The 9,097-nt window shown below is 42.1% G+C and overlaps 1 long non-coding RNA gene across 1 annotated transcript; it reads left to right on the plus strand.

The window, feature by feature from the left end:
* The first annotated feature begins 1,343 nt into the window (after window positions 1-1,343).
* On the plus strand, window positions 1,344-8,826 carry LOC122799919. Its single transcript, XR_006364512.1, has 4 exons — window positions 1,344-1,371; window positions 3,732-3,878; window positions 6,237-6,383; window positions 8,743-8,826. It is a non-coding gene; the product is annotated as an uncharacterized LOC122799919 (long non-coding RNA).
* The last annotated feature ends 271 nt before the right edge of the window (window positions 8,827-9,097 follow it).

Genomic DNA, 9,097 nt, shown 5'->3' on the forward strand with positions numbered 1-9,097 from the left:
GATCCAGATAATATGTTTTTGCTGTCTCTCTAATGTCCTGTTACTGAGTTTCTTCGTTGTAGTAGTCTAGTGTTTAGATTAGCATTCTGTTATGTACTAGGAAGTTACTATTTGTCTGGTGTTTATTAGGAAGTTACTATTTGTTTGGTGTTTATTGCTGCAATACTCTTCAATGTTTCTCCTTGCTGCCTAATTCGCCGTAACCTACCTGTTGATGCGACTAGGCTAGGCAATTGTTGCTCATGCTTGCTTAGGTTTGTGAAGTATTCTTTACTCCCGGTCTTAGTGCTGATACTATTTTAGCTCCATCCTTGTCTCTGTGGTGACCGATAGAGTGTTAAGAGCCCCCTTTGCTGTATATCCCTTAGTAAAATGTCTGCTGGTAGTTAATGCGTACTGTGGAGTCTTATTGCATGATAGAACCCTCAGTGTTGTATATCCCTCAGTTAGCTTGCCTGCTGATAGTTAGTGCGAATGATATCAAGCCTCTTTGCTGTACCTGCTACCCAACTAAGTCGCCTTGCTTAATCATTAGTGCCGTGCTATTCGCAGTGGTTTAAAGGTTTAGTTTTTAACTTTTGTATTGCCGTACATCCGGCACTCCAATAAAGGATAGCTTTACTTGCCGATCTAGCGCTGAGCTATTCTTAGGGGAATATTGGCTTTTTATAGCAATTCTGTCCCTCTATCACCATGTATGTTTAGTTACCATATTTTGTTTTAACCTTGCCCAAAGCGCCAGCTATTTTCGCTATAACTCCCAGGATTAGCGTTTATTTCACCTGCAGCTACATGTGTCCTTTACTTAAGGATAGTGGGCTCTCTCTGAGTGTTGGTTTTCCCACTGAAACTTTCATCTCCATCTTGGATCCTGCATGCTAGGCCCCAGAACTTGTTTTGGGGAAGGTCATTATATTGTAATATGTACTTGTTCTCTGTAATAGCTACTATTTATGTTATAAGCCCGTGAATTGTGTTTCCTCACTGTATGGCAGCTTGTAACTTTTATTGCCTAACACTATACTGTAATTACGCTGATGGGTTTGCTGAAATGTTTGACTGTTTTCTGGCTTGATTGAGCCTATGTTATTTTGTCTCACCTACAACCTGCTTAGAGTGTTAATGTGTACAGTGTTTTAAGAGCATTTTCACCTGCCTAATCTACAGTCATTGTTTTTATATACTGCTCATTTATTTTTCATATATTTTTTTTTTTTCCTACCAGCTGGTCTAAGGCTCTTTCTCATATTTCTGAAAGACTGAAGTGACCTACTTGGAATCCTAAGACCTTCCTTATCCACCCTCCAATACCTGCCTGGGGTAGTATTCACCTGGGTTACCTCCCGGACAAAAGCCACAGTAATCTGCTCTGTATGTCTCAGTGTTTCTTACTTTCTCCATAAGCATTATTGTTTTGATAATACATTACTTTATGTTGATGTATTACACCACTGCCTGACTCTGTCAGCAGCCATCAGCAGCCATAACCCCTCCATCTGCTCCCCTACCCCTTACTACAGCCCATCTCCGTGTCCCTGTAGCTCCTTCCCTATCTTACATTAGCCTTATAACTGCTCCCTACTCCATTATCTGCCCTTCCCTTTTCCTAACTCCTGTATTCTCCTCCCAAGGTTACCCTAAACCTAAACAAATAGGGGTCTATCGTCTTCTTTCCCCTGTAGACAACCTAGTCTCTCTCCCTACCTCATTTCTTTATTGTTCTGCCTGCAGGTCTGCCCTTCACTATATATCCCCTTCTACTATTCCTGCAGAGTCCTGTCTATATTGCCTGCTCCACGGTCCTCTCCCTACTCCCCATTAACCCCTTCTCCCTGACTAATCCACCCTATCTTTTTCTCCCTGTACTGGTTTCACTTCTTTTTCTCTCCTCTCTTACACTACTCCCACAACCCCTGCATAATCTCAACCTTATTTACTGCTCTTCTGTCTCCTGCCCTGGTCCTCTACCTTACTGATTGTTTCTCTCCCTCTGGTCTCACCTTACTTGTGTGTCCTGGGCTATTCTATATATCGCTTTATCAATCTTTTTATTTATCTTTGTCCTTCTATTTCACTCTATTCTGTACCAGCTACTTTCACTCCTCCTCACTCGTACTTCCACATCTATCATCTTGCCTCCCCCCCTATTATCTTATCTATCGCTCTGTTTCATACTCTGCCCTCATTATAACTGGCTTATGTTTTCTTTTCTTAACTTGGCATATTTCACACTACGCTGGACCTTTCCCTTATCTCAACTCACTTTTCCCTATCTCTACCTGTGGCACGCCGCTTGCCTGTGTTACTCTCTTTTCCTTGGCACCTCCCACTGTCGTTTAGTTTTCTCTTTCCACTTGGTTTCTCCCTGAACAGATTATCCTCCCCCTAGCTCTCCACTTCCGGCCAGGAACTTGTAAATAGGGGTAATTCCCTTGAGGCGCCATCTTTTTTTCCCCCTCTGCGCGTGGATGCTGACGGAGCAGTGGTGTGTATCGTAAGATCCAGATAATATGTTTTTGCTGTCTCTCTAATGTCCTGTTACTGAGTTTCTTCGTTGTAGTAGTCTAGTGTTTAGATTAGCATTCTGTTATGTACTAGGAAGTTACTATTTGTCTGGTGTTTATTAGGAAGTTACTATTTGTTTGGTGTTTATTGCTGCAATACTCTTCAATGTTTCTCCTTGCTGCCTAATTCGCCGTAACCTACCTGTTGATGCGACTAGGCTAGGCAATTGTTGCTCATGCTTGCTTAGGTTTGTGAAGTATTCTTTACTCCCGGTCTTAGTGCTGATACTATTTTAGCTCCATCCTTGTCTCTGTGGTGACCGATAGAGTGTTAAGAGCCCCCTTTGCTGTATATCCCTTAGTAAAATGTCTGCTGGTAGTTAATGCCAACTGTGGAGTCTTATTGCATGATAGAACCCTCAGTGTTGTATATCCCTCAGTTAGCTTGCCTGCTGATAGTTAGTGCGAATGATATCAAGCCTCTTTGCTGTACCTGCTACCCAACTAAGTCGCCTTGCTTAATCATTAGTGCCGTGCTATTCGCAGTGGTTTAAAGGTTTAGTTTTTAACTTTTGTATTGCCGTACATCCGCACTCCAATAAAGGATAGCTTTACTTGCCGATCTAGCGCTGAGCTATTCTTAGGGAATATTGGCTTTTATAGCAATTCTGTCCCTCTATCACCATGTATGTTTAGTTACCATATTTTGTTTTAACCTTGCCCAAAGCGCCAGCTATTTTCGCTATAACTCCCAGGATTAGCGTTTATTTCACCTGCAGCTACATGTGTCCTTTACTTAAGGATAGTGGGCTCTCTCTGAGTGTTGGTTTTCCCACTGAAACTTTCATCTCCATCTTGGATCCTGCATGCTAGGCCCCAGAACTTGTTTTGGGAAGGTCATTATATTGTAATATGTACTTGTTCTCTGTAATAGCTACTATTTATGTTATAAGCCCGTGAATTGTGTTTCCTCACTGTATGGCAGCTTGTAACTTTTATTGCCTAACACTATACTGTAATTACGCTGATGGGTTTGCTGAAATGTTTGACTGTTTTCTGGCTTGATTGAGCCTATGTTATTTTGTCTCACCTACAACCTGCTTAGAGTGTTAATGTGTACAGTGTTTTAAGAGCATTTTCACCTGCCTAATCTACAGTCATTGTTTTTATATACTGCTCATTTATTTTTCATATATTTTTTTTTTTTTTTTTTTTTTTTCCTACCAGCTGGTCTAAGGCTTTTTCTCATATTTCTGAAAGACTGAAGTGACCTACTTGGAATCCTAAGACCTTCCTTATCCACCCTCCAATACCTGCCTGGGGTAGTATTCACCTGGGTTACCTCCCCGGACAAAAGCCACAGTAATCTGCTCTGTATGTCTCAGTGTTTCTTACTTTCTCCATAAGCATTATTGTTTTGATAATACATTACTTTATGTTGATGTATTACACCACTGCCTGACTCTGTCAGCAGCCATCAGCAGCCATAACCCTCCATCTGCTCCCCTACCCCTTACTACAGCCCATCTCCGTGTCCCTGTAGCTCCTTCCCTATCTTACATTAGCCTTATAACTGCTCCCTACTCCATTATCTGCCCTTCCCCTTTTCCTAACTCCTGTATTCTCCTCCCAAGGTTACCCTAAACCTAAACAAATAGGGGTCTATCGTCTTCTTTCCCCTGTAGACAACCTAGTCTCTCTCCCTACCTCATTTCTTTATTGTTCTGCCTGCAGGTCTGCCCTTCACTATATATCCCCTTCTACTATTCCTGCAGAGTCCTGTCTATATTGCCTGCTCCACGGTCCTCTCCCTACTCCCCATTAACCCCTTCTCCCTGACTAATCCACCCTATCTTTTTCTCCCTGTACTGGTTTCACTTCTTTTCTCTCCTCTCTTACACTACTCCCACAACCCCTGCATAATCTCAACCTTATTTACTGCTCTTCTGTCTCCTGCCCTGGTCCTCTACCTTACTGATTGTTTCTCTCCCTCTGGTCTCACCTTACTTGTGTGTCCTGGGCTATTCTATATATCGCTTTATCAATCTTTTTATTTATCTTTGTCCTTCTATTTCACTCTATTCTGTACCAGCTACTTTCACTCCTCCCCACTCGCACTTCCACCTCTATCATCTTGCCTCCCCCCCTATTATCTTATCTATCGCTCTGTTTCATACTCTGCCCTCATTATAACTGGCTTATGTTTTCTTTTCTTAACTTGGCATATTTCACACTACGCTGGACCTTTCCCTTATCTCAACTCACTTTTCCCTATCTCTACCTGTGGCACGCTTGCCTGTGTTACTCTCTTTGCCTTGGCACCTCCCACTGTCGTTTAGTTTTCTCTTTCCACTTGGTTTCTCCCTGAACAGATTATCCTCCCCCTAGCTCTCCACTTCCGGCCAGGAACTTGTAAATAGGGGTAATTCCCTTGAGGCGCCATCTTTTTCCCCCTCTGCGTGGATGCTGACGGAGCAGTGGTGTGTATCGTAAGATCCAGATAATATGTTTTTTTGCTGTCTCTCTAATGTCCTGTTACTGAGTTTCTTCGTTGTAGTAGTCTAGTGTTTAGATTAGCATTCTGTTATGTACTAGGAAGTTACTATTTGTCTGGTGTTTATTAGGAAGTTACTATTTGTTTGGTGTTTATTGCTGCAATACTCTTCAATGTTTCTCCTTGCTGCCTAATTCGCCGTAACCTACCTGTTGATGCGACTAGGCTAGGCAATTGTTGCTCATGCTTGCTTAGGTTTGTGAAGTATTCTTTACTCCCGGTCTTAGTGCTGATACTATTTTAGCTCCATCCTTGTCTCTGTGGTGACCGATAGAGTGTTAAGAGCCCCCTTTGCTGTATATCCCTTAGTAAAATGTCTGCTGGTAGTTAATGCGTACTGTGGAGTCTTATTGCATGATAGAACCCTCAGTGTTGTATATCCCTCAGTTAGCTTGCCTGCTGATAGTTAGTGCGAATGATATCAAGCCTCTTTGCTGTACCTGCTACCCAACTAAGTCGCCTTGCTTAATCATTAGTGCCGTGCTATTCGCAGTGGTTTAAAGGTTTAGTTTTTAACTTTTGTATTGCCGTACATCCGGCACTCCAATAAAGGATAGCTTTACTTGCCGATCTAGCGCTGAGCTATTCTTAGGGGAATATTGGCTTTTTATAGCAATTCTGTCCCTCTATCACCATGTATGTTTAGTTACCATATTTTGTTTTAACCTTGCCCAAAGCGCCAGCTATTTTCGCTATAACTCCCAGGATTAGCGTTTATTTCACCTGCAGCTACATGTGTCCTTTACTTAAGGATAGTGGGCTCTCTCTGAGTGTTGGTTTTCCCACTGAAACTTTCATCTCCATCTTGGATCCTGCATGCTAGGCCCCAGAACTTGTTTTGGGGAAGGTCATTATATTGTAATATGTACTTGTTCTCTGTAATAGCTACTATTTATGTTATAAGCCCGTGAATTGTGTTTCCTCACTGTATGGCAGCTTGTAACTTTTATTGCCTAACACTATACTGTAATTACGCTGATGGGTTTGCTGAAATGTTTGACTGTTTTCTGGCTTGATTGAGCCTATGTTATTTTGTCTCACCTACAACCTGCTTAGAGTGTTAATGTGTACAGTGTTTTAAGAGCATTTTCACCTGCCTAATCTACAGTCATTGTTTTTATATACTGCTCATTTATTTTTCATATATTTTTTTTTTTTTTTTTTTTTTTTCCTACCAGCTGGTCTAAGGCTTTTTCTCATATTTCTGAAAGACTGAAGTGACCTACTTGGAATCCTAAGACCTTCCTTATCCACCCTCCAATACCTGCCTGGGGTAGTATTCACCTGGGTTACCTCCCCGGACAAAAGCCACAGTAATCTGCTCTGTATGTCTCAGTGTTTCTTACTTTCTCCATAAGCATTATTGTTTTGATAATACATTACTTTATGTTGATGTATTACACCACTGCCTGACTCTGTCAGCAGCCATCAGCAGCCATAACCCTCCATCTGCTCCCCTACCCCTTACTACAGCCCATCTCCGTGTCCCTGTAGCTCCTTCCCTATCTTACATTAGCCTTATAACTGCTCCCTACTCCATTATCTGCCCTTCCCTTTTCCTAACTCCTGTATTCTCCTCCCAAGGTTACCCTAAACCTAAACAAATAGGGGTCTATCGTCTTCTTTCCCCTGTAGACAACCTAGTCTCTCTCCCTACCTCATTTCTTTATTGTTCTGCCTGCAGGTCTGCCCTTCACTATATATCCCCTTCTACTATTCCTGCAGAGTCCTGTCTATATTGCCTGCTCCACGGTCCTCTCCCTACTCCCCATTAACCCCTTCTCCTGGCTAATCCACCCTATCTTTTTCTCCCTGTACTGGTTTCACTTCTTTTTCTCTCCTCTCTTACACTACTCCCACAACCCCTGCATAATCTCAACCTTATTTACTGCTCTTCTGTCTCCTGCCCTGGTCCTCTACCTTACTGATTGTTTCTCTCCCTCTGGTCTCACCTTACTTGTGTGTCCTGGGCTATTCTATATATCGCTTTATCAATCTTTTTATTTATCTTTGTCCTTCTATTTCACTCTATTCTGTACCAGCTACTTTCACTCCTCCTCACTCGTACTTCCACATCTATCATCTTGCCTCCCCCCCTATTATCTTATCTATCGCTCTGTTTCATACTCTGCCCTCATTATAACTGGCTTATGTTTTCTTTTCTTAACTTGGCATATTTCACACTACGCTGGACCTTTCCCTTATCTCAACTCACTTTTCCCTATCTCTACCTGTGGCACGCCGCTTGCCTGTGTTACTCTCTTTTCCTTGGCACCTCCCACTGTCGCTTAGTTTTCTCTTTCCACTTGGTTTCTCCCTGAACAGATTATCCTCCCCCTAGCTCTCCACTTCCGGCCAGGAACTTGTAAATAGGGTAATTCCCTTGAGGCGCCATCTTTTTTCCCCCTCTGCGTGGATGCTGACGGAGCAGTGGTGTGTATCGTAAGATCCAGATAATATGTTTTTTTGCTGTCTCTCTAATGTCCTGTTACTGAGTTTCTTCGTTGTAGTAGTCTAGTGTTTAGATTAGCATTCTGTTATGTACTAGGAAGTTACTATTTGTCTGGTGTTTATTAGGAAGTTACTATTTGTTTGGTGTTTATTGCTGCAATACTCTTCAATGTTTCTCCTTGCTGCCTAATTCGCCGTAACCTACCTGTTGATGCGACTAGGCTAGGCAATTGTTGCTCATGCTTGCTTAGGTTTGTGAAGTATTCTTTACTCCCGGTCTTAGTGCTGATACTATTTTAGCTCCATCCTTGTCTCTGTGGTGACCGATAGAGTGTTAAGAGCCCCCTTTGCTGTATATCCCTTAGTAAAATGTCTGCTGGTAGTTAATGCGTACTGTGGAGTCTTATTGCATGATAGAACCCTCAGTGTTGTATATCCCTCAGTTAGCTTGCCTGCTGATAGTTAGTGCGAATGATATCAAGCCTCTTTGCTGTACCTGCTACCCAACTAAGTCGCCTTGCTTAATCATTAGTGCCGTGCTATTCGCAGTGGTTTAAAGGTTTAGTTTTTAACTTTTGTATTGCCGTACATCCGGCACTCCAATAAAGGATAGCTTTACTTGCCGATCTAGCGCTGAGCTATTCTTAGGGGAATATTGGCTTTTTATAGCAATTCTGTCCTCTATCACCATGTATGTTTAGTTACCATATTTTGTTTTAACCTTGCCCAAAGCGCCAGCTATTTTCGCTATAACTCCCAGGATTAGCGTTTATTTCACCTGCAGCTACATGTGTCCTTTACTTAAGGATAGTGGGCTCTCTCTGAGTGTTGGTTTTCCCACTGAAACTTTCATCTCCATCTTGGATCCTGCATGCTAGGCCCCAGAACTTGTTTTGGGGAAGGTCATTATATTGTAATATGTACTTGTTCTCTGTAATAGCTACTATTTATGTTATAAGCCCGTGAATTGTGTTTCCTCACTGTATGGCAGCTTGTAACTTTTATTGCCTAACACTATACTGTAATTACGCTGATGGGTTTGCTGAAATGTTTGACTGTTTTCTGGCTTGATTGAGCCTATGTTATTTTGTCTCACCTACAACCTGCTTAGAGTGTTAATGTGTACAGTGTTTTAAGAGCATTTTCACCTGCCTAATCTACAGTCATTGTTTTTATATACTGCTCATTTATTTTTCATATATTTTTTTTTTTTTTTTTTTTTTTTCCTACCAGCTGGTCTAAGGCTTTTTCTCATATTTCTGAAAGACTGAAGTGACCTACTTGGAATCCTAAGACCTTCCTTATCCACCCTCCAATACCTGCCTGGGGTAGTATTCACCTGGGTTACCTCCCCGGACAAAAGCCACAGTAATCTGCTCTGTATGTCTCAGTGTTTCTTACTTTCTCCATAAGCATTATTGTTTTGATAATACATTACTTTATGTTGATGTATTACACCACTGCCTGACTCTGTCAGCAGCCATCAGCAGCCATAACCCCTCCATCTGCTCCCCTACCCCTTACTACAGCCCATCTCCGTGTCCCTGTAGCTCCTTCCCTATCTTACATTAGCCTTATAACTGCTCCC

This window comes from Protopterus annectens, chromosome 4.part0 (assembly GCF_019279795.1).
Source record: "Protopterus annectens isolate FY-2018-M chromosome 4.part0, PAN1.0, whole genome shotgun sequence".
In the NCBI taxonomy this organism is placed as follows: domain Eukaryota; kingdom Metazoa; phylum Chordata; order Ceratodontiformes; family Protopteridae; genus Protopterus; species Protopterus annectens.